This window comes from Eptesicus fuscus, chromosome 2 (assembly GCF_027574615.1).
Source record: "Eptesicus fuscus isolate TK198812 chromosome 2, DD_ASM_mEF_20220401, whole genome shotgun sequence".
Taxonomy (NCBI): Eukaryota; Metazoa; Chordata; class Mammalia; order Chiroptera; family Vespertilionidae; genus Eptesicus; species Eptesicus fuscus.
Window position 1 is genome coordinate 62,165,938 of NC_072474.1, and position 27,016 is coordinate 62,192,953.

The following is a 27,016-nucleotide window of genomic DNA, read 5'->3' on the forward strand; positions in this document are numbered from 1 at the left end:
TTGATATAAATATTGGGGATTGATAGAATTTTCTTGGTGAAAACTGAAATTGACTTAAATCAGAATTATAGAAAATAATAAAATCAATAGATTTCACCAGCAATGAATCAGATGGAAAAAATTTTGTCTGAATTTATTGTTTAAATAATAAAGTAAAACACTTAGAAAAGACCATATTTTTAACATGAAAACCTTACTAGTGCTCCTGAAGCATTTTACAACTAGGTCACCATGAAAATTGAACTAAATATGACTTAGCATGTTTTTTATTTTTATTTATTTATTAAATATATATTTTATTGATTTTTTACAGAGAGGGATAGTTAGAAACATCAATGAGAGAGAAACATCGATCAGTTGCCTCCTACACGCCCCCCACTGGGGATGTGCCCACAACCAAGGTACATGTCCTTGACTGGAATCGAACCTGGGACCCTTCAGTCTGCAGGCCGACGCTCTATCCACTGAGCCAAACCGGCCAGGGCTTTAGCATGTTTTTAAAAAAAGATAATTTGATCTGTTGGATCAATGACAGATGTGCTTTATATATTTCATTTCATTTGCTAAGTTAGATGAGTTATCTCTGTGGTCAAGAGGAAAACTGGTTTATTGTTGCTTTATTATTTCTGAAGTTCTGATGTTTAAAGTATTTCTATTATCTTTAATAGCCTGTAAAAGTTATCTTGGCTTTGTGAAACTCAGCATTTCACAAAGAAATGGCTATTGGGGGTGGGCTTAAAGAAGAGGCTGGAGAAAAGGGGAAAGGACAATGTGGGTGAATGGCATCATGATGGGGAGAAAGGGGGGAAAGAGGGGAGAGGAAATGAGAGTTCTCTGTAAAGGGGAATCCTTCTGCCTGGGGTCATTCAGTCTATCAGAGGCTGACCTGGACCTAGTCAAACCTGAGGTATTTTTGAAAGCTTCTTTATTTGTCAAACCTATATAAAGAGCAGAAAATCTTGAATTTACTTTATACAATAAATATTAATGAAAAATGGTGTTATGACATGCATTTGTGCTCTCCATCTCCTTTTCCACGGAGACCTAGATTTAAATCTGAGTCACCAGAGTGAAATGCCTTCAGTGATTCCCAGCTTGTGTTAGGTTGCATAACTGCCATATGGATGGGCATAGGTGTTTATTCTTTCAGGAGGTGATGGGGAAGCCCGACAAGACATGGCAGCTGCTGGAAAGGCCACCATTACCTCCGACATGCACTTGTGTGGCTGGGTCAGGGCAGGGGAAATATGCAGAATAGCCTTTCTGAGATGACTATACTAGTGATCTCTATTCCTGGTCTGGAGAAGTGCACTTATTTTTTTAAAAGCTTATTCTTTCCTTGTCTTTATGAATTTTCATGCACTTTGAATTTTCTCAGCCAAATTACTTTCATAAAAAATGGGCCACTTTTTGACTGTTGTGTGCCAGTGTTGAAAGATCTTTAAAATGATCCTCATATTCTAGCCTTTTTTTTTTTTTCTACTGTGCTTGTTGACAGCCACTGTAGTGCAGAGTTGAATAGTTGCTTTGCATATCCTAATGTCATCTGACAAAGCGTCATTCCAGTTCAGAGAAGTTCTGTTCAGCAAGCTCTATTTTAATGTAAGGAGATTGGTTGCATTCCTGTACCTAATTGTTACTTTGGTGGTGTTAAGCTTATAGATAATAGTCACATCTGTGTGTGCTTTCTTCAGTTTTGTTAAAGTTTAGAAATGCTCTTACATAGCATGTTGGCTACATTGATTTTAGTATCTTAAAAATTTTTGTCTCATCTAAGTAGCAGAGGTAAGTACTATGTACAGGTTTTGAGTTAGATTTTTGCATTTCATCATCTATTATCATTAAGAGATCAATTTAAAAAAGCACCTTGAAGCCCTGGATGGAGTGGCTCTGTTGAGTGTCATCCCCTGCACTGGGAGATTGCTGGTTCAATTCCTGGTCAAGGCACATGCTCAGGTTGTTGAGGAAGGCAGCTGATTGATGTTTCCCTCATTGATGTTTCTCTCTCCCCCTTCCTCTCCCTTTAAAATCAATAAAACCATTAAAAAAAAAACTTTATAGATGGCAAAATGACTAGTTAGTAAAGAATGCCATGGCTTATTGGCATTAAAACAAAGTTTTATTATTTTTTCCTACCCAATCTATTCATGAGCATTCAACTCACTATAACATCTCTATTAACAGTAATTTTAAGCTAAATAAATGAGATAGTAACTCATTCCCAGATACCTGAAATAGAAAAGTCCTACCAAAATAAACAAGCAGTAAAATGGATTTTTGAAATTTAAATATTAAATACAGTGTTAGATTAAGGAAAGGGCTATAATATAAAATCAGAATAGAGGAAAATAATTCCCTGGTGAAAAGATAAGAGCAAATGAAATTAATCCATGATGTGAGGTGCATTTTGCATCATGCTTATTATTCAGTAGAGAGATATCTTTGGGAAAAGAGACTTGGAACTCACATCACTTGGTTTTCTTTGAGTAAGGTCCTCCCTGGCAGTTGACATTCCAAGCTGACTATTGCAGTGTCAGCTGAGTACAGTTGACACTCTTTACTAGCCATCTAAATTCTTTGTTGTTTTTTCATTCAACAGGAGTTTATTAACTGTTATTTTGTGTGTTCAAATATTAAGATGATAAGATACTAATCCCTTTAAAGAGCTAGTAAATTACTTTAACTTATGAACACATAATCCTCCTATCTAATAAAGAGGGAATATGCTAATTGACCATCACTCCATCACAAAGATGGCTGCACCCACAGCTGAAGCCAAGTTCCCATAAGGAGTCTTAGCGAGCAATCAGTAGGGACCTGAGGCTACGCCCTCCCCCACCCCCATAGGGCTTGACAGGGGACCTCAGGCCACATCCCCCACCTGGCAGGGCTTGACAGGGGACCTCAGGCCATGCCCCCCACCTGGCAAGGCTTGACGGGGGACCTCAAGGCACACCCCCCGCCCCATCTGGACTGTGGGACCTGAGGCTATGTCCCCTGCCCGGCGGCGCTTGATAAGGGTAGGACTGGCCAGGTCTGGATCTAGCCCAATGGGGGCAGGGGCTGGCTGGGTCTGGGTCTCACGTGATTTTGAGGTGGGTGGGCGGGGACTTAACTCTGGGTCCCGTGGTGCGCCCCAGACTCTGACAGGAGGAAGGTTTTCATATACATTTTACTAATTTTCTTTCATCTCTGACACTTCTATTATAGAGAAAGGGCAAATAGCAATATTAATTTATTTCCTCTAATTAATCTCCTTTTAATGTGCACGAATTTCATGCACTGGGCCACTAGTTATTAAATAATGTACTAATAACATCTGTTTGAGGTTTCATTGGCTTTCCTCCTTAGCCCCAGTATTTGGAGTTTCTTATCCATTGTAATTGTTCTTACTACAGCTCTCTTGGCGTATAAGGAGCCCAAGGTAAATACACACACCTTTTCCCTATAATCTTGAGCTACTTCGAAGTTTTTCCTTATATTCATGATCCCATTTGTGGCTTGATCTTTAGGAATCAGTGTTGAGAAATTCAGCAAAGGGACAACTTTTATAAGGGTGTAGTGTTAACAAAGCTAGATTTTGGAGAAAGTAATGGGAATCCTATTTTTTGGCACTAAGTGGAATTAGAAATTTAAGTTTTCTATCATAGAGAAAGAAATTCTTTCTATCATAAAGAAGAAATCAGAATTGATAAAAAGAGATGCTAATTTGTCCTAACCGGTTTGGCACAGTGGATAGAGTATTGGCCTGCATATTGAAGGGTCCCAGGTTTGATTCCAGTTCAGGTCAAGGTGAAGGGCACATACCTAGGTTGTAGGTTTGATCCCTGGCCCTGGTCGGGGCTCCTGTGGAAGGCTACCAATCTATGTCTCTCTCTCTCTCTCTCTCTCTCTCTCTCTCTCTCTCTCTCTCTCACACACACACACATTGATGTTTCTCTCTTTCTGTCTCTCCCCGTCCCTTCTACTCTCTAAAAATCAATGGAAAAATATACTGAGTGAGGATTACAAAAAAAACAACCCAGATGCTAATTTTATATGACTAGGTATAGACATTGTTTTATTGGTCTGATGTACCTTATTTGTTTTGTGTCAAGAAATTACAGCCAGAATTCTTTGGAATTAAGTGGTTATTTCTATATGCTATAATATATTTACAAAATATAATGTAGTCATTATCTTCTGTTCTACTTGAAAAAATTATCTGATTTTTAAAAATTTGTCATATAAATATCTAGGAATACTATGTTTATATTACAAAGTTTCCAATTCATATCATTCAAAAAATATTTTTCTTTTGTTTATCTGTTTAATTCCTTTGTTTTTAAATTCTGTAAGTTATTTTTACTATATCTCAAGAACTGATAGGGTTTTGTGGCATTTGTGATATGCCAGAGTATGGTCAAGCTTAAGGGTAGGGCAGAGGTTACTATCATACAGGATGGACTAGAATGAGTTCATACTTAGAAATATTGCTGCATGTTAGAGCCAATCTTACCTAAGCTACAGGTGTTGAGGAAAGGTTCTCTTTGGTAGGCCATGCCAAGAGTAGAATAGCCAGAGAGCCATCCACAACCTGTTGTTAATGGGAATTCAAGGTAAAGAAACATGTGGAATCTTGAGGGAGAGAGAATGAGAATGGCCTCCAGACAATTAATTGTCTGTGGCTCCTGGGTTACTGGGCTCTAGATAACGTCCTGATACCAGTCTTTGGGATTGGGACTGGTAATCCAAAACAGGCATCCCAGTCCTAGGACGAGACAAAGCAGGGACCAGATTAGGAACCTCCAAAAGTGTTTAAAACAGAAGCCTAGTTATAATTATTGAGGTATAAAAAAGGCTAGAACAGTAGAAAGGGTATGAGTAGAATAGAGTGGGTGTCAGAACAAGCTTGGATCCCTAGTCCTCTAATCTGGGCTATAGAGGCTGGGTGAATTAATGTTAATGATAACTTGATCTGGAATCAAAGATTGGGGCTGACACTGCTTAAGTATCTCTTGTCACAAATCTGTATTGGTGATCCAGGACTTAAGTGACAGGGGGAAGCAAGGCCCAAGGAGAGCAGAGGCAGGCTGAGCTTGACATTCTTTTATATACTATTAAGTATCTTTTAAGGAAAATAATTCATTGCCATTGTTAATCAGTAATCGTTTAGTTTGCTCTGTGCACTAGTGTGGCATCACGAGATGCAGAGAATTGCTGATGCTTCATTGTAACATCTTAACAGGAAACTGCTGCTGAGCTGCTGCTAAAATGAACAAACTGAAGCTTCGGAGTAAATATGCTTTCTTGCAAAATAGGAGGATGTGAAAAAGCATGTTAGGCATGAGGATTCTAATGTCACAATTCTGAAGGCAAAAGCACACTACGTTAGGCGTTTAGTTTTTGAGTGGGGTAAGAGGAAGCACCAAAAAAAATTAATGAATATGATAATTTGACATTAAAATGAAAACTTTCCACACCTCTTTTACTTCCTAGAAGTCATATTAGCATTTTTTGGTGTCCAGCTCTAGGCATCTAATACTGTATGCTGGGGGCCATCCGCAAAGAAAGGGAAATCAAAGCGTGGTAGCCCTCCTGGGAGGTGTCTAGCTATCCTACCCTTTGGTAATTTAACCACTCCCTTTACCTTTTCTCTTGCCCCATTTTTCTCCCGACTTACATAAAGGTAGAGATAACCCTGCTATCCCATCTGTTGGTGCACTTTTTCTAGTGGGAGAAAAATCTAAATGCAAGCTGAGGTACCACATCAAGAGGCAGTGCCTTAGGGCTCCTGATTCTGGGTAATGTGCTGCTCTTCATTCCACTGTGACTCTTTCTTTTACAACCTAAATTTAATTTCTGCTAACTTGCCATCTGCATGATGGGGGAAAGGAAAAGGAAATAAAATGTATTTAATGAGAGAGATGGGGTAATTATTATACACTAGGGGCCCAGTGTACTAATTTGTGCACCTTGAAAGGAACTGTGCGCCACGAGGCTGCGGTGGGCTCAGGGGCGGGTCTTGGCCCATCCTCCACGCCTCCTCCCAGCCCTGGGTCCCCTGTCTACTGGCAGCCCCGCTCCCGCCCCCTTGTGCAGACAGCGCTGGCCCTGCTCTCACCCACTGACGGCGTGGAGCGATTGGGGCCGGTGTCAGCAACAGGTGTGAGCAGGGCTGGCGCCATCAGCGAGTGCGAGTGACTGCTGCTGCCCCGATCGCCCCTCAGGAACAGAAGGAGGTGGAGAAGCCCTCAGGGGTGATCGGAGCCGACAGCCACCGCTCACACCTGCTGACAACGCTGAGCGATTGGGGCCAGCAGTGGGTGCGAGCGCTGCCTTTGGTGCTGGCTGTGGGTGCAAGTGGGGCCAGTGCCAGCAGTGGGTGCAAGTGGGGCCGTCACCAGCAGCAGGTGCGAGAGGTGGCTTCCAGCCCCGATTGTCCCTTAGGAGCAGGGGGAGGTGGAGAAGCCCTGAGGGGCAATTGGGGCCGGCAGCCACTGCTCACACCCACTGACGGCACTGAATGATCGGGACTGGCACTGGACACCAGCAGCGGGTGCGAGCGGGTCCGGTGCTGGCAGCAGGTTATGAGCGCGGGGCCGGACCACAGCACACGGAGCAAAGAATTTTCAGTAACCACCAGAGGCTCGCCCCGATGACAGCGACCAGCGCCCCACCTTGGTGTCTGGCGCCCCCGCTCACCTGCTCCACCATCCCACCGCGGCCAATGCCCGCCATGTTCCGCACTCTGCCACCTGCTGCTGACGCCTGCCCTGTTCCATGTGCACCCCATGGTGGTCAGCACATGTCATAGCAACTGGTTGTTCGGTTGTTCGGCCATTCGATCTATTTGCATATTAGGGTTTTATGTATATAGATGACTATTAAGAAAATAAATGGTGGCTGCAATCCTTAGTTTTGCATCAGATTTCGTATTTCTGTTACCTTCTGCTTATCAAGTATATTGGCTTGTCAGGTTCTGTTGTGAGCCAGTCTTTCCTTCTTGAAAGGGTCTGAGCTCCTGGTAATTCCAACTGGATGGGGTTGTGATGGTCTTTCTACTGTTGTGAGGAAATAAACCTGAACACTGTAAGTTCAGCTTTCAGTAGAATGAAACACTTATTTTGTCTCCTGGTATAAATATCTTTTCCCTTGGGAATGAAAACTTCTAGCTCAACAGATTCCAGAGTTCTTGAGACAAGAAGAATTATTGAGACAAGAAACAAAACGCTATCATTGTTTGGTTCCTACATCCAGTGTATTCTGTAATGGGAGACATCGTGTGTTGGTTAGTGTTCAGAACCTACTTTATATCCTGCAGGACAGCACTCCAAGTTAACCTTGCATAGCGATGCTGGCAGAGGCAAATTCAGAATTGCTGTCTCATGTAGTGAGGACCAGCCATCACCATTTCTGTGATGCAGAGGGCTTGATGTATTTTGCCAAGTGATAGTGCTTAATAGGGGACTCAGGCAAATGTGTTTTCAACAGTAGTGTCAGTGAAGTCAGTCTTACTGAGTCCATTCAGTTGATCCCTTACATAACTGCTTCTCCTGCCACCTTGCTGTTTTCATGAACCTACTGAGCAAGACCAGGTTGGCTGGAGAAGAAGTCTGACTTGATTTGCTATGTGGGTCATCTTATCCACCCGATCATTAGGAGGCTTTATATTTTGATTTGTTTGCTTTGGCAGTGGAGGATTCTGGGAACACCTGAGAATGGAATTTTAGGTTATTGTCAGGTTGTGAGAGATTCATTCAAATAGCCATTCCATAAATCTCCCTGTCACTTATCCTTTGATCTTTCATGGCACCAAAAAGGGAAGGATTGTGGGCTCTCTAGCCACTCCAAGATGTGTCTGCCACAGAAGTAATAATATATTCTGTAAATTCCCAAAACTTATGCAAGATTTTAAGCCACATTAAACAACTATATTTTAAATTTTAATTTATTTTTATCTTATTTGACTCAGTTTTTTTTCTTCTTTAAAAATATTTTTTATTGATTTTTAGAGAGGGATAGACAGATAGAAACATTGATGAGAGAGAAACATCATTAATTGTCTGTCTCCTGCATACCCCCTACTAGGGATTGAGCGTGCAACCCAGGCATGTGCCCTGATCAGGTATTGAACTGGCGACATCTTGGTTCCTGGGTCAGTGCTCAACCACTGAGCCACACTGTCCAGGCTTGGCTCTTTTTCTTTTTTTTGGTTTCATGTTTTATAGTTCCTCAACTATAAAGGCCCCATTGAAATATTTTTAAAATCTTGGTTTATAGAATTCTAAAATGTTACATACACTGTGTTTGTGAAGGCATGCATATATGTATATGTATACACACATGCACACACACATGCACACACGTATATACTCAGCATAGCAAATGTCTGAAAAGGTACATACCCAACTGTAAACAATGAAAATCTTTGGGGCATAAGTTAAGGGAAAATAAGAATTGGTATTATGGTAGAACAACTTATATTGTTTGACTTCAAAAAATATATTCTGCTTAATCCTATCTAATAAAGAGGGAATATGCTAATTGACCATCACTCTGTCACAGATGGCTGCACCCACAGCTGAGGCCATGTTCCCTTAAGGAGCCTTAACGAGCAATCAGCAGGGACCTGAGGCTACGCCCTCCCCCACCCCCTTGGGGCTTGACAGGGGACCTCAGGCTGTGTCCACCACCTGGCGGGGCTTGACGGGGGACCTCAAGGCATGCCCCCCGCATCATCTGGGGGACCTCAGGCCATGCCCCCCATCCTGGCGCCAGGCCAGGGGACCTGAGGCTAAGCCCCCTGCCTGGCGGGGCTTGACAAGTATGGGACTGGCTGGATCCAGATCTAGCCCAATGGGGTGGGGGGTGGCCAGGCCTGGGTCTCACACAATTTTGAGGTGCATATGGATGGGCGGGGACTTGACTCTGGGTCCCCCTTTTAATGTGCACAAATTTCATGCACCGGGCCACTAGTATTTTATAGCATGCCTGGCTAGTGTGGTTCCATGATTGAGCATCGACCTATGAGCCAGGAGGTCATGGTTTGATTCCTGGTCAGGGCACGTGCCCAGGTTGCAGGCTCAATCCCAAGTAGGGGGTGTGTAGGAGGCAGCCGATCAATGATTCTCATCATTGATGTTTCTCTCTCTCCCTCTCCCTTCCTCTCTCTGAAATGAATAAAAATATATTTTAAATATTTTAATCAATAAAAATTAAAACATATTTTGTAAGTACTTTCATTAATATGCCAAAGGCCAGCATATGATTTTTGCTTCTTATAAAGTCAGGAGAGAGAGTTTCTGAATGATTAAGGAGTAATAAGCAATACTTATGTAAAGCTATCTGGGCTGTCAACAAAAACATGTAGTGGTTTTTATTTTTATGTTTTGAGCATATGTATTTAACAATCAGATGCTTATTGAAAGTCATTGCATGTGTTAGTTTTTCATGTAACTACCTTTAGGTTGAAACTCTGCTTTTCTTATCAACCTAAACATTTTCATTTAAAAGTTACTCTGTAATTAACAAAAAGTATATCTTAATCTGAAATGTCTATAATTCAGAGGTCAGATTGCAATACAGAATTACAGGAGGGAGGCATTTAACATGTTATTCTCTCATTTGCTAATTTTAGTTTTCATGTCTGGGCATCTGATAGGGACCCAATGCTAGGAAGAGCATATAACTACGAGTATCAAGACATATTTTTTAGTTTTTAGTATGTGCAGGCCAGATTTATTATCTTCAGGCTATTTACTAGTTGATGATGATTTTAATACCTTCCAAAGAGCAGTCTATTACCTCTTTTTAAAATTAACTGATTCCTTCAAATATCTACATACAGAGAAGTGAACAGCTCATAAGTGTACGGCTCAATTAATTTTTTCAAAATAAGCATGCTGCACTATTAAAAAATGAAAAGGTTAGGAAAAATATTTGCAAAACATATCTGGCAAAGAATTTGAACCAGAAAATCTAAAGAACTCTCACAATTCAATAACAAGACAAATGACTCTGTCTGAAAACGACAAAAGATTTACAGACATTTCACCAAGGTCAGTACACTACAAAGAAAGATACAAATCCATAGGAAGATGTTCAACATCACGAGTCATCAGGGAAAATGAAAATTAAGACCACAGAGTGATACCATCACACACCCACTTAGAATGACTTAAAGTCTGACAATGTTAAATGTGGTGAGGATGTGGACTAACTAGAAGTTACCTCTCATACATTGCTGGTGAAAAGGTATAGCCCTGTTAGAAAACAGTCACTGATTTCTTATAAAGTTAAACATATTGCTTATGAACTATCAATTTTATTACTAGGTATATATACCCAAGATAAGTGAAAGAACATATCCATAAAAAGGCTAATGTTCATAGCAGCAGTATTCAACATGGTTTTGCTTTTCATGTATAATTAACCATATAGAACATCCCTTCATGTGTTTGATTTGTTATCTATATCTTTTTTTAAGTGTTGACATCTTTTGCTCTTTTTAAAATTAGGTTGCTTATTACTAAGTAATGAGATTTCATATGTGTTCTGTGTACTAGTCCTTTATCTGGTATGTGTTTTACAAATAATTTCCCCCAATTTGTGGCTTGTTTTCATTTTTTTTTTTTTTTTTTTATATATTTCATTGATTTTTTACAGAGAGGAAGGGAGAGGGATAGAGAGTTAGAAACATCGATGAGAGAGAAACATCGACCAGCTGCCTCCCGCACACCCCCCACTGGGGATGTGCCCACAATGAAGGTACATGCCCTTGACCGGAATCGAACCTGGGACCTTTCAGTCCGACGGCCGACGCTCTATCCACTGAGCCAAACCGGTTTCGGCTTGTTTTCATTTTTAAAACTGAATCTGAAAAAGCAGAAGTTAATTTTGATGAAATCCAACTTGTCAGTTTTTCTTTTATGGCTTGTACTGTATATTCTTTGCCTAATCCAGTGGTCGGCAAACTCATTAGTCAACAGAGCCCAATATCAACAGTACAATGATTGAAATTTCTTTTGAGAGCCAAATTTTTAAACTTAAACTTCTTCTAACGCCACTTCTTCAAAATAGACTCGCCCAGGCCGTGGTATTTTGTGGAAGAGCCACACTCAAGGGGCCAAAGAACCTCATGTGGCTCGCGAGCCGCAGTTTGCCGACCACGGGCCTAACCCAAAGTCACAATGATTGCGCACATTTTTCCCCCTAGAAGTTTTATAGTTTTGGGTTTTGCCTTTATATCTGTGATCCATATTGAGTTAAATTTTGTATGTGATGTGATGTATAGGTTGGTTGAGATCCTTTTGTTTTGTTTTGTTTGCATGTGGCTGTCCAAATTTTCTAGTGCCATTTTGAAAATTTTTTCTTCATTTAGTTGGTTGACATTTTGTCAAAAATCAATTGGCCGTGTGTGTGTTAATTTCTGGAATTTCTGTTCTTTTCCATTGATCTAGGCATCTATCTTGTCATTAGTAGTTTTCTTTTTTTTTAAAAAAAATATATTTATTGATTTTAGAGAGGAAGGGAGAGGGAGAGAAAGATAGACACATTAACAATGAGAGAGAATCATTGATCGGCTGCCTCCTGCATGCCCCTACTGGGGATTGAGCCTACAAACTGGGCAGAACAAGGAAACGAACCATGACCTCCTGGTTCATAGGACGACGCTCAACCACTGAGCTACACTGGCCAGGTCACCAGTAGTTTTATAACGAGTCGGTAAAGCAAATATGAGCCCTCCAGCTTTGTTTTGTTTCAAAGTTGCTTTTGTTTTTCCATGTAAATTTTAGAATCATCCTTTCAGTTTCCCAAAAAAAAAAAAAAAAATCTAGTAGAATTTTTATTGAGATTACATTGAATTTGCAGATAAATTTAGGGAGATGTGACATACATCTTAATTATATCAAGTCTCCCAGTTTGTCAATATGGTATACTCAGATCAGCTTTGATTTTTATCTCATCATTGTTTTGGGAGTTTTCAGAATACAGATTCTGCTCATAGTTCATTAACTGTATCCCAAAGGATTTCATAGTTGTTTTTTTTTTTTGGGGGGGGGGAGGAGGCGGGGGTTCTATTATAAATGGCACTTTATATATATAAAAATTTCCAATTGTTTTGTTGAAATGTAGAAACACAATTGATTTTTGTGTATTGAACTTTGTATAGTACAGTCTTGCTAAATTCCCTTATAAAATCTAGTAGGTTTTTTTGTAGATTCTGTGGGGTTTTCTATGTAGACCATCAAGTCCCTGGAATAAAGACAGTTTTATTTTTGTGCTGTAATGTATACCTTTTATTTATTTTTCAGACCTTATTGCACTGGCTGTGACTTTCCAGTATAATGGTACAGACAGAAAACATTCGGTCTTTTGCCATTAAATATGATGTTAACTGTATTTATTTGAACATTACCATTTATCAGTTTAGTTTTCATTGTATTCCTGGTTTACTAAGGGGTTTTAAAATAATGAATAGGTGTTGAATTTGTCAAATACTTTTTTTTATATCTGTTGAGATTATCATAGTTTTTTTTTTTATTCTAGTGAATGGTGAATTGTATTGATCAATTTTTCAAATATTGAGGCAGCCTTGTATTTCCAGAATAAACTCCAGTTGGTCATGATGTAATATCTCTTTTATATATTGCAAATTTGGCTGGCTAATGTTTTGTTTAAAATATTTGTATCTGTGTTCACAAAGGATATTGGATTTCTTGTCTTTTCTCTTAATGTCTTTGTCTGGTTTTGGTATAAGACAATGCTTTGGGAAGCGTTTCCTCCAGTCTGGATTGAGCTGGTTTGTGTAACATGCATATACAGTGTGCTATGTTTTGTGTAAAAAGGGGAGTGGAGGAATAAAACATATATGTACCTGCTTAACTTTACAAAAAGAAGAAATGATGGGAGGTGATGGAACCAAAGGTTTATAGGAGGGAATGATACTTCTGAAAGTATACCTTTTCCTATAGTTTTGACTTTTCAAAGTATGTTATATTCCATATTCAGAATAATGATGGGAATGGGCAAAATCTGAAACAAATGAACCAGATTGCATTTAATTTGGTACTGTGCCTATGTTGAAGGAGAAGAGTGAATCTAAGTAACTTACTGACACAGAATTTGACTATTTACCCTCATCTTGGGTGGAGGTAAGAGGGAGGAATTGCAAACAAATTCTGAACTCTTTCTACTATAGTTTATTTTTGTAGTGATGTGGACAAAGCAACTCTGGCTCACTTGTATGTTGAGTAAATATCTTGAGGTTATTTTGAAGCCAAGACTTGGGATGGAGAGACATATAAATATGGAATGGAGAAAGACAAAAATGAATCCTATGGGGATTGATTACAATGGAAGGCATTAGTATAAATTTACTTTTGAAATCAGTTTTCATATGTAAATGTATGTGTAAATATATATGCACATATGTATATGTATGAACATATATGTATCCAAAAAATGTATATGCATACATTTCCTAATAGCTCTGTTCAACAGAAAGGCCAAGAAGCAAAGGGCAGTGGACACACCTAACTCACAAATCTTGGTCTCTAATACTGTTACCAACACAAAGCAGCTGGAGTTCTTCAGAGAAATAAATGGCCATTTCCAGACCCAGGCAGGGTACATAGAATGTGAACTTGTATCTTTCTTTTTTTATACTAAAAAATAAGAATTTTTTTTATATGGGGGATATCACAATCCAACAACAACATGGATCAGGTGGATATGATGAGACTAGATATTACACCCTGAGGTGACAGACACTTCATCCTCTATAGATTCTGGCCAAGACTGTATAATCTGAATCTGATCATGAAGAAACATCTGAACATTCCAAAATGAGGAATGTTCCACTTAATAAGAGGGGAGGGAGGGGGCTGTGTTCTTAGAAAAGAAAAAAAAAGCAAAAAAAAAAAAAGAAAAGCCAGTGTCATAAATGACAAAGAAAGGCTGTGGGAGTGCTCCAAATTAAAGAAGGCTTAAGAGAGAACCTGATCCTAGGCTGGATTCATACTGGATCAGGTGAACATACTATAAAGGACTGTGTGAATGGAAAGAAAGTGCAAGAGCACATGAACACAATGATAAAGGGGCTAATATTAACAAGGGTGATTTTTTGTATCTTATATTTGCAACTTTTTTATAAGTTGGAAATTATTTCCAAACAAAATATTTAAAGCCTTAAAAAATATCTGCCCTTTACTTTTAGACTTTATTTATTTACAAAGAGCTTGGTTCTTTGTCTAGAACCGGTTTGAAGTGAACATTTTTATAATATTTTCCTTTTTGTTGGTGTTGTGGGTCTGTAAACCAACCCTTGTTTGCGGGGGCCTGAATGCGGCGGGGGCCAAACATGGCGGGGATCTCCCTTTTCCGCGTCCCTCGCAGAAAGAGAGATGAACGAATCGGTTCTAAATGGAGGCGGCCAGGGATTGAGAAATATTAGAAATAAAGAGACGGGAATGGCAAGAAATATTCAAAGTGATGAATAGCAAGAACCTACAACCAAGACTACTCTACCCAGCAAAGTTATCATTCAGAATTGAAGGGCAGATAAAGAGCTTCACAGATAAGAAAAAGCTAAAGGAGTTCATCACCACCAAACCAGTATTATATGAAATGCTGAAAGGTATTCTTTAAAAAGAGGAAAAAGAAGTATCTATCAACAAGTGATTCTAAAAATCAAGTGAATTAAAAATCTGAGGAACAGAATAAACTGGTGAACATAATAGAATCAGAGGCATAGAATGGGAGTGGATTGATAATTCTCAGGGGGAAAGGGGTGTCTGTGTGGGGGCTATGGGAAGAGACTGGACAAAAATCATACACCTATGGATAAGGACAACGGGGTGGGGGGGAGGGAACCGGGTGATGGGGAGATTTGGGGGGAAAAAAGGAGAAACAATTGTAATAATCTGAACAATAAAGATTTATTAAAAAAAAAAAAGAAATAGAGAAGACGCAGAGATAGATTTGAATTGGGAACTGGGTGGGACACCATCTTTCCTCTCTGATGGAGAGGCTGCAATGACAACGACCCTGAGCCACACAGCAGGTTTATCTTATATCCCAAAAATCCAGGAAGTAACACCAAAACTTAGGATCAAAGGAGCTTATTTGCATTCTTAACTAGGCCCCAGCATTACTGGATTTACATATCTAGACCCGCCCCTGCTGACACCTGGGCTGCTCTGAAGTCAGAACTGATTAACATGTCCAGCCTCATTGGGGAAGATGTTCCCAGGGCGTGGCTCTGCCTACGCCCTGAGTTCAGCTGTTGATAATTAAAGAAAATTGCCCATGTGCCTTCTCAGGCAGCTCTCTACACTTGTTCAATATGACAATAGTTAGTGGAAAATAAATGAGTCAACGAGTCACCTTTTGGATGGCAAGAGTCTAAAACGTAATTTGGGGAGCGAGGGAGTGGGGGAACTATTTATTATAGTGATTTATTTAAGTGTATGGAAGAGTCAACTGAAGTCTTCAGTTATTGTTATTTATTTGCTGAAGAAATATTAGAATGATTATTTTACATCAATAAGCTACCTGTTGTCCCCTAAGTATTTAGATTATCTTATTTTGTAAACTCAAGGTTCGTAATTTTTAACCCTAAGAGAGTAATTATTCATTTGTTTATTTTTAAAAAAATGTTTATTGATTGAATGATTATCATGTGCCAGACCTTTATGGACATTGAAGATGTTAGCACCAAACAAAAAAGGCTCTTGCCTTCATGGATTTTATGTTTTTTGTAAGAGGACATAGACGAACAGGAATAGAAGGGAAATAAATTAATGTTAATGACATTGGAGAAAAGTTAATCAGGGAAGTGGGCTAGGGATTCTGGGAGCAGAATTGTAACAGTTTTCAATAGAGTGAGGGAGCGAGACGCACAGAGATAATGATTTCTTAGAAAACTAGGCAGAGAGAACAGCAAGTGTAAAGGCTCTGAGGCAGGAGTACGGCCTAGCCTGTATAAGAAATAGCAAAGGATGTCAGTAGGGAATGAGGTGAGAGATAATGGGGGCCAAATTGTGTAGATTCTTTTATGCTATTTTAAAGATTTTGGCATTTACTCTGAGATGAAGAGTCATTGGGAGAATTGGGGCACAGATGTTACCTTACATGATTTATGTTAGATTATCGAGATCACCGGCTGCTTTGATGAGAAAGGAGTGACATAGGGCAGGGTAGAAGTTGGGATGCCAGTACTAAGCTACACAAAAAGTCCAGTTGAGAGATGATCAAGTTACTATTCTGGTCAAGTCTCAATGTAGGTGATCAGAAGGGGTCAGATTCTGGATATATTATGTTGATAGACAATAGTATTTGTTGATGGCTTAGAGAGAGGGTAAATGATTGAACTTTAGTGATCTGTGAGAAGAGGAGAAACAAGCCAAGAAGGCTGAGAAGGAGTGTCTAGTGCAATAGGATGAAGCCAGGAGAGTCTTTGTTCTCTGGAAGCCAGAGTGTATCAGGGCTTGAGGCCCTGTGCTGCAGATGATATGTCAAGAAGAGAACTGACTGGCCTTTTGATTTAACAGTATGTAGGTAATTGGTGACCTAATGTTTCAGGATGTGATGAGGAGCAAAAGTCTAATTGGAGTATGTTCCATTTGACTGAAGAATACTAGTAGACAGAGTATGGACAACACTTTTGTCACCTCTTGCTGAAAAGGGAATAAAAAAAATTGTATGGTCCCAAAGAGTTCAAGCACAGTAGAAGGTTGGTGGTAAATGTGGATCTGGAAGTTCTTTCTGATTGCTAATTTAGGAATCAAAGCCATAATATAGAGTGATTCAGATTTTGTGTGGCTTTTGATACTTTTCCTGCATGATGCTGTTCATCAGGTAATCTACCAGGAGTCCTGAGAAGCCACAGGAGGGTTGTAGCCCTGCTTGTTAATTTTTTTCCAGGCATTTAGCTGTTACTGTTTAATCTGCCTGGTTTGTGTAACACTTAGAAAGAGATTCCTAAAACTCTTTTGGGGCTTTCTGGAAAAAAAAATTATTTCTCATTGATCTTCAAGCAAAAACGTGTGATTCAGAGGTCCTTAGAATTTACCTAGCACAATTTTCATGTAGGTGTAAGAAAACCAACGTAAAGACATGGTTAGTCTGAGGAGGTACAGCCAATTATCTACGCAAGTCTGGAATTGGGTCTGTGTGGTGTTCTAATTTATAGAATTTCCCTTTTGACAATAACACTGACTTTATTCTAAATTGGAATCAAACAAAGCATGAAATAAATAAAAAAATGTAACAGGTGAGGGTCAAAATGAGGACTGTCCAAATTATTATTTAAATTGTGATTTAAAACTGATAGCTGAAATTATTTTATATTGCAGTTATAGTATACTGAAATCATATCAAAGCATTTAGCCCTAGCTGAATTTATATGAAAATAAAAGATTCTAAAACAGGATCAATTGCATATTTTAGATTTCTGATACTTTCAGACATCTATAGTGCATTAACGGACAAAAAATGGGTTGAGAAAAACACTGGTACTTTAGGTTTCTGTTTCCAATTCTCTCTGGCCTTCTGCTATTTCTGCTTCTTTATGGCATCACTTGCCTGTACCTGGTAATTCAAAGTGGGTAACACCAAATAATCATCATCTAATACATTTATATGAAATTGTAAGTAAAGGGTAAACAACTAAGGAGGAATTAGGCAAAAGATATCAATAGGCATTACATAAAAGAGGAAATATGAATTAGCCAAAAAACTTGAAGAAATACTCAGTATATTAGTAAGAAAATACAAATTGAGACCACAATTAGATGCCATTTTACACCCCAAAATTAAAAAGTTGGCATGACCAAATGCTGGAGATATGGATCAATATGAAATACCTATTGCTGGTGGTATTATAAATTATTAAACACATTTTTGGGAAAATAAAAATCGCCATCCTCATGAAAAATTGAACATATGCATATTTCTCAACTTCTACACACTTAAAGAGAAACTTTGGCACTGTGTGATCAGGAGATGTGTATGAGAGTTTTCGTAACAATGTTCATAATAGCAAAGAAAAAAAAATGGGACAAACAAGATGCTATTGTAAAGAAAATGAATAATTCGATTACGGCATGATCACAGTGCAGAATTATTCTGCAATGAAAATGGAAAAATGTATGAACTAAAACTACATGCAACAACATGGATGCAATCTTGAAAACATAAATTTGAGTGGAAAAATCAGACCCTAGGCGACAGGAGCTGTTTAATACCACTTTTACCAAAACAGAAGCAAACAAAATGAAGCATGATGTTGTTGGGGGGTGGGTACATATGTAATATACTTTTTAAAAAGCAAAGGAGTGATAAACACAAATTTTAAGATAGCAGTTACAGGGACAGAAGGGATAAAAGAGATGGGGCATGGGATAGAGAGGGACAACTCAGTAGAACATTACCATTAACCTATATTTAGGTTCTTGAGTTGGGTAACAGGTACCTGTATATTCATTCTATTATTTGCTTTGAGTTTAAAATATGTTACAAATAACTGTTGTATTTAGCAATTAATATAAAGAAGGCATATTCCGAGGTTACAGTTAAGGAGACATTTTATCACTTCTACCTACTCCTTCACTGCTACTTGAATTTCTAAAGTCACTCAGTACTTCACTAGAGGTATTTTGTTTTAAAGACTTCTCTCTGATTAAGGCTGTGTCTGCCATCTGACAAGTCACTCAGTAACAACTTGTTGAATGAGCAACTAAATGAATGATTTGGGGAAAAGATTCAGGAAGTTTCTTAGAAACCACTAAAAGGTAGATTTTTAAAAATGTTTTCCTTCCACTTCCAGCTGGGTTCTTACAAAATAAAAAAGTGATATAACAAAACTAGGTTATTGTTGCACAGGCTTTTGAGTGATAATTAACTACATATGAAGGCAATATTACTGATTATGTTTAACCTATTGTAATAATATAATCAAAGAGATGAACAAATATATAACAAAGAACAAATAGTTGATCAGCAAAGCATAATGTTGCTGAAAGATGAAACTATTCTTATGTAAAATGTTTCAGAGTTAGAAGATCATTGGGAATTAATCCCAGCTCCTTATTTTGAATAAAAGAGCTTTGAGAACAAAGAAACAATTAATATCCTAAAACTTGATGAGAGCTGAGTTAAGAAAGATCAGAACCTAGATATTATGATTCAAATACTAGTGTTTTCATATTAAAATATTGAATGGTAAATAAAAAACATTTAAATATCCTCTACAAGGCAAGTTAATTCAAGGTTGGGTTATAACCATTGAGTGAGGAAGCAATGTTTTCTGATTTTAATTTAGAGCAAATTAGTTCAGCTCTACAGCACATTTATCTTCAGATGTTTGACAAATGCACCTAAAGAAATGACATGAATTTTTCTCTCTCTCTCTTTTTTAAAATTTTTTTTGGCTCATATTTGAATTTCTAAAATGAAACAAAGTGATTTGTGATGTACACATTAATTCTGGACTGGAAGTGGGAAGAATTCGGTTCTGAATCTGGCTTTGCTGCTAAATAACTGTTGTCATTGATTCTTTTCATAACTTTTTCGGGTCTCAGTTTCCTCACCAGTAAAATGAAGAAGCTGAACGAGATGGTCTGTAGAGACCATCATTAAATGATTCTGTGTTCTTTATGGATTTTGAATAGCAAATTTTACCTACCTAAAATAAAGTGCCATGTGTTCTAGTATGAAACCATTGGCAACACATGAAGAAATAGAGAATCAGTAGAAAATGAATGACTCATGATGCTGAAACATATTCTGAAAATAAACTGGGTTTTCTTTTTCTTTCTTTCATCATAGATATAATACTTGTCCACATCTGCTTCAGGAGGAAAGTGCCTGCTGCAGGTTCATGCCAGCCCAGAACAGAGAATCAGGTCAGTTTCAGGATTGCTATGTCTGTTGAACAAGGAGCCAGGAACAGAATCGTGATAGTCTTTGCTGTACCATACCATTGCACTGTAGCAAGGCCTCGGAACTGTGACTCAAAAGAGCTGGGTTTCAATCATTCCCTCCAATGTCTGGGTAATCTCGGATAAGCCTCCTTGTCTGGATGGCTTTTCGTTTTCTGGACCAAAAGAGGATATGTTAGAATAAATTACCTCAGTTTCAATTCTGGCTGTAAAGCATTATTACTTTTATTGTAGTTACTTACATAGAATAAAATCATGTTTTTAATGCATTATTTCCTTCTTTATTTCCCTAGAAAAATCTAATTGTAAGCACAGGCTTTGTAACTCTTTATTGTATTTTACCTCCAGTGACTAGTGTGAATGATGAAATATGTTGTGAGGCATTGGAAAGTACTATTGATACCTAGTTGCCTTAGTTTTAGTCTTTGACTTTGCTTTATTTTTGCTGAGAAACTTAGTTTTTACATGAAGTTATTAGTCCTTCAAAAATGTTCTGCAACTTTGGAGGAGACTACTTTTTGACCATGTTAATTCGCTTTTGATTGCAAGGGACTGGCTTCAAATGAACTTCAGCAAAAAGGGGAAGTTATTTGTTTTTTGGGTGTGTCAGAGGGGATGCCAAAGGATCCAGGGCCAGAGGTGCAGATGGGCTGCCTGAAAAGCACCCAGGAACCAGATGCAGCCAGGTCTCCCTCGAACTCTCAGGAGTGTGCAGCTCCTGTGCATCTGTCTCACTCTGCAGACTAGCTTTCTCCATGTTTCCATTCTTGGTCAAGGGAAGCATGGTTGCCACCACCTCCTGAGCTTTATATCTTGTAGTTCAGACGCCCAAAGACAGGCTAACTTAAGCACCCAATCCCAGATCTCCCAGAACAGACTGATTCTTTCGTCAGGTGCTTGTGGGCAAGCTGTGACTTAGGGCACGGTCATTTTTAAAACTTTGCCATGGTTGTCTTGCCATCTTTGTTTCAAAGCCTGTTTTCTGACTTATTCCTACTAAAATGCAGATAACTAATAATATCATATTACTCTTTCCAGGTATATTTGTATTTTAATTGGTATCAAATGTTAAGCTCAAGCAGTATTTCCCAAACTGTGTAGAAGTGAAATCTTCTGTTCCAGTATATAAAAATGATTAACATAGTGGCAAGAAAAGCATCAGAAATTGAAAACAGCATTTGAGGGTTCAGGGAGTGGAATAAAATGGGTAACCATATTTTTGTGGTTAGAGGAGGAGGGCAGATAGGCAAATATATAATATTTCTAAGGTAGAAATACAAAGCTTGGATATAGCAAGTAAAGGAAAAGCTTTTCTATTTAACTATTTAAGAAAAAGATTTGAAGGTGGGAGAAAGAACCATTAGGTTAGTTCCAGCTTACTGACTAACTATGATTTTGGAGAGTTATAAATTATTCTCTGGGCACCTCAGTTTACTAAATCCTGGCTACTTACTAGCTTCTTACTTAACTTCTAGACATCAGTTTCTTCATCTTAAAAATAGAATTGATGGTGCTGGTACCTCATAGGGTTCTTGTGAGGAATTAATATATGCTCAGTGTTTAAAAGCAGCAACAGTTTTTGAAATGAGTAGATTAGATTATATGATTGCAGGAGTCCCAGCTAACTAAAAAATAAATAAATCTGTGGTCTAAGATTTTCTGATCTGGACTAATGTCTTTTTCTAGAATAAAGACTAGAGACTTGGGAGTTTTGGTCATCTACTTGAATCCTGCATTCAAGGATTCAATTGAAGCTAATTTAGGTGCAGCCAATAGAAGTTATTTTGAATGAAGTATATGTATGTATTAGTTCTCTATTGCTACATGTATTAATTTGTTAGGGCTCTCAGAACAACTTAACACATCAGAAATTGTCTTAGTCCCAATTTCCCATTTTTATAGACACCAGTTACATTGAATTAAGACCCGCCCTAATGACCTCAGTTTAACTTGTGTACTTCTGTAAAGATCCATGATTGCTTCTGTAAAGATCCTATCTCCAAATAAGATCACATTGAGGTGCTGGGAATTAGAACTTCAATATATGAAAATCAAGGGGGATACAATTCTTAGTGCTTGTTTGATTGGTTACACTTGATTAGCATATTGACTTTATTTTTGAAAGGTAGAATTGAGTTTGCACAAAAGGATATGAGTTTGGAGCCATTGCTTAAATTGTTGACTTAGAGAAAAGGGTATGGAGGAATTCAGTGTGCTATTTTTGCTGTAGGTCTGAAAAGATACTTTTGTAATCACTAAATAATTTTTTAAAATTGGTAACAGTAGAATGCCAACTTTCCATTTCACTTTTAAACTTTAGCCACTAGCCACTCTTTTGTGTTTTGTTTTGATCTCAGGGAAGGGAGTGGTAGGACAGATACCTGTTCCTTTCATTGTTTTGTAAGGGATGTGTCACTTGGTGTTAATGTTATTCATGGGAAAGTTGCCCCTGCTCCTCAGTTTTCTGAAGACGCTACTAAAAGTCATCTTTGAGTATATTATTCTGGTTGTGAGATGACTGTGGCAACTTGGTAGCATCCTAAGAAAATTAATCTTCTCTTTTTAGAAAAAGGAACTATGTCTAAGTTGAGAGAAACATGGAATTTAGGAGGAAGTCTCCTACTTATGTACATTTTGCTCCTAATTTGGTCAGACATCTGCTTTACCTTTACACACATTTTTTTATGTGCTTTATATAAATGAAAATGAAGAAGGCTGCTGCTCTCCATAAGAGTTTGCAATTTGGAAGTGTTCTATAACATAAATGACCCAGGAGAGGAAGTGGGGGAATCAGAAATATAAGCTCTCAAGCTGTTTTATTATCTTCCTTATGTATAGTGGGAGAGGAACCTCAAAAAGTCTAGGGAATCACATTTTGAAAGTAAAGATTCAGTATTTTTGACTGAATGAAGGACTGTTGTGAATGTCTATATGCTGAAGGAGAATGTGAGTTACAGAATGTATAGGGAAGGAAGTACAGGCCCCTTTAAAATTTTATTTATTTATTTATTACTTAAGAATTTTGGGACTTCTTATAAAAATTAAGATATTTTGGTTCTTCTACTCTCCCTCCAAATAGCTGAAATTATTTAGAATGGTCTGTCCTCCCTCCTTTCCACCTTCCTTCCTTCCTTCCCTCCCTTATTTCCTCCCACATGGTTTTTTACCTTTCCGTTTGGTTCTTTTATATCTGGTCTTACTACTTGTTTGTAAGTCATGTGTCATGTGTTCATGATGCAATAATTGTTTTTCTCCTTACAATGTCTTGAGTTCTTTCTTAACTATATATGATTGCCTACTCCAGATGATGTTGCAAAAAGTTCCATAACAATGAATTTTCATAGTTACCTCTGAACCAGTCATGGTTCAGAATTCAAACTTTTTGATATCAGAATTAAGATTTGATCTGTTTTTGTAAAATCTTCAAGATTTTTACTTTCCTCTAACATCAGTAGATTATCCTGTGGCTTTGCTGTATCTGTGTGGGCTTTTTCTATGGTCAGGGATTGAGGAAAGCTTTACAAAATATTATCAGAAGGCAAGTTATTCCTCATGAAAAAATACCTCTTAATTTATTGTTGTGAGGCCCCACGATAGAAATTATGGTTTTTCTTAATGTAGGTTTACATAATCACACATTTTGATGTTTTTTTCATTTTCTGCACTACCAAAGAATGACTCTGTTCGAGGAATTTAGTTTTACGATGTCACAGATTATGAAATCTACCCTCTTACTATAATAGCTAACAATAGTAAAAATAATATTAATAGTGAACACTTACTGTTTCCTAGGTTTTTTCATAATATTACATCATTTATTTTTCATAACAACCCTACTAGATTGATTCCATTATCATACTAAGTTTATGCTACAAGTAACAGGCAGGAGAAGTTACAAGGTCACAGGATTAGGAAATGATAGAACCAGCATCAAACCTAGGAGTCTGTCTCCAGGACTCAGGCACTTAACTGCCCTCCTCTACTGCCCCTCCTGCACACAAAGAAAGACGTTATATTTTTCTTTTCTCTAAAAGAATATGATACATTTTTGACATATTTGAATATATGTTTGATTATACTCATTATATTTAAACATGGATTTTAAATGTTTTATTCTATTGCTGAGAAAAGTAAGCAAATAAAAAATAAGAAATGTTTGGAGAAGAATAACTTGTTCTATCTTCTCAGGTAACCCTATATAAGGTTAACATCCTATTTTGGGGAAGAATATATTGAGTCATAGTTAAATCCCAGGCTTTGCTGTGTCCTAATCATATTTTTGTTATTTAATACTAGAGGCCTGGTGCATGAAATTCATGCACTGGAGGGGGTGTCCCTCAGCCCAGACTGCACCCTATCCAATTTGGGACGCCTCGAGGGATGTTCGACTGCCCGTTTAGGCCCCACTCCCTAAACAGGCAGTTGGACATCCCTCTCACAATCCAGGACCGCTGGCTCCCAACCGCTCACCTGCCTGCCTGCCTGATTGCCCCTAACTGCTTCTGCCTGCCAGCCTGGTCACCCCCTAACCACTCCCCTGCCAGCCTGATCGACACCTAACTGCTCCCCTGCCCACCCAATTGCCCTTCCTTGCCAGCCCGGTTGCCCCCAACTGCCCTCCCCTGCAGACCTGGTCCCCCCCCAACTACCCTCCCCTGCCGGCCCAGTCGCCCCTAACTGCCCTTCCCTGCAGACCTGGTCCCCCACAATTGCCCTCCCCTGCCGGCCATCTTGTGCAAGGGTGTGACAGTCAATTTGCATATTACCTCTTAATTATATAAAATGCTAATTTAACTCACTTGTTTCCATTGGAAGTTCTTTACCTAAGTAGAAGTACATATTTACCTTTTTTTTAAAGGAAATTCTTTTGAGAACAAATATCCTGGTACCGAAAACTATAGAACTCAAGTACAGGATGTACAGCCAGGCTTCCATGGAACTGAATGTTTTTAGACACTTATTCTCCATTTCTTTTTCTGGTGCTGCTTGTACTCTTGTTTTTGTTTCTCTGCCAAATGGTTTTCTCAGCTTTCTTATCAGTGGACAGTGGTCAGTTAGGGCTGTTGAGTTTAGCTTTTGATGGTCATATTCTAAATTCTGACTTGCTGGAAGAAGAATTCATCTGCCTCCTGTTCCGAAGGCTGTCCAGCACTACCCAGCCACTGTCATTTGAAGAACCTTCACAACCAAGTTGCCTTTTCAACAAGTGGGGAAAGCGCAACTTCGAAGAAGGGCCTATGTGTAGGAAGAAAGCATCTTTAGTATAGCAGCTGAAGCAAATAATTATCTCTGAAAATATTTTTGGATTTTAAATTTTGATACATTTTAAAGTGAATTTGAGTTAACTCTGCTTTTTCTTACCTTTGAGGGTGTTGTGATTTTGTGGCAAATTTATTTTCCAATAGCTCCTAAGAGTCTGGAATGGTGATACATTTTAAGTCTAATTTAATAGAGGAAAATGGTCTGTGAACTATATGAATGAGTTTTCAGTTATATATTGTAATTGTTTTTTGAAGAAGCATAGGTTCTTAAATTTTTTAAAAGATATATATTTTATTGATTTTTACAGACAGGAAGGGAGAGGGATAGAGAGTTAGAAATATCGATGAGAGAGAAACATAGATCAGCTGCCTCCTGTACACCCCCTACTGGGGATGTGCCAGCAACCAAGGTACATGCCCTTGACTGGAATCAACCTGGGACCCTTCACTCCACAGGCTGATGCTCTATCCACTGATCCAGACCAGTTAGAGCAGTTCTTAAAATTTTTAAGTAGTGTTTTCTCGGTTGTGTATTCCAGCAGAAACTGGTGACCTTAGCTGTCATTTTTACCTTTTCATTGGGTTTATTGTTCTTCTCCTTTCTGCATGCTTTGCCTAGGAGTTGGGTCTCTGAGAGTGGTTTGCCCTTTAAGAATATAAAAAGTATCTGTCACAGAATTAACAGAAAAGGGAAGAACTGTGAGATTGTATAAGATATATGCAAATTATTTAAAGATTTTTATGAAAATGTAATTTGCTTCTTTACCCTTTTTCTACCTTTGTGTAAGACATTCAAATGAAGACTATACACTGTAGAGTTCAGGGAAATATTTGTACAGTACACCACAGATTTTCATCTTTGGTAACATGGGAAAATTGTATAGTTTAATGTTTAAAGCATTATGATGTCAAAGACATTTGTTTACAGAGGAGAAAGAAAGAGCAGTGCTGTAATTTTGTGTATCCTTCTGCAATCTAACTAGAATGATAATCCATTCTAAGATTTAGCAGGTTAGCACTGTGTCGACCAAAGAGGGAAGAAGTTTCTTATTTCTGCTCTATCAAAAAATACTAGAAATCTAAAGACAAGTGGAAACTCTGATGGCTTTTTAATCTTTCTCCTTTTAAACCCCACTTTACATTTTGAAAATTTTAAATGTACAGAAAAATTTATTGAATTTACAGTGTATATCTAAGTACTCTCAACCTGGAGTCAACAATTATCAGTGTTTTGCCACAAACATTCTTGTGTTTATTTACATTTCAAAGGAGTTGGTATTACTGAACCATTTGAAAGTGATTTCAAACATTGTGATACTTGACTCAGAAATACTTCAGCAAAATAACAATAATCTTATATTGTCATGTTTAAATCTAGTCCATATCTAAATTCTCCAGTTGCTCCCAAAATTTCTTTCATAACTTTTTAAAAAATATTTGCCTATGTCTCCTTATCCTTTTAAAATCTAGATTAGGCTCTGGTTGCTGTGGCTCAGTTGGTTGGGCGTTGTCATGTGCAATGTAAGGTCACTGGTTGGCCACTGGTTGGTCACTGGTTCAATTCCTGGTCAGAGCACATGCCCAGATTTGCGGGTTCGGTCCTTGGAAGGCAACCTATTGATGTTTCTCTCTCTCTCCCTTAAATCAATAAAAACATATTTAAAAAATAAATAAGTAAGATAGAATCTAGAGTAGTTTTCCTTACCCTTTTCCTCTCTCTGTTTTTCTTCCTTCCTTCCTTAATACTAACTTTTTAAAGACAGTCCAGAACAATTTTCTTATAGAAATTCACATTTCACATGTGTTTCTTCCTGGTGTCTGCTTAGTAAA

General features: G+C 38.2%; 1 protein-coding gene across 1 annotated transcript in view; it reads left to right on the forward strand.

Annotated features, from left to right (window-relative positions):
- The window catches only part of WDFY3 (WD repeat and FYVE domain containing 3), a 265,989-nt gene that overhangs the window by 13,387 nt on the left and 225,586 nt on the right, over positions 1 to 27,016 (forward strand). Inside the window, exon 2 of the mRNA XM_054727645.1 lies at positions 19,813 to 19,889. The gene's annotated coding sequence lies outside the window, so the exon portion shown is untranslated. The remainder of the gene's footprint in view (positions 1 to 19,812; positions 19,890 to 27,016) is intronic.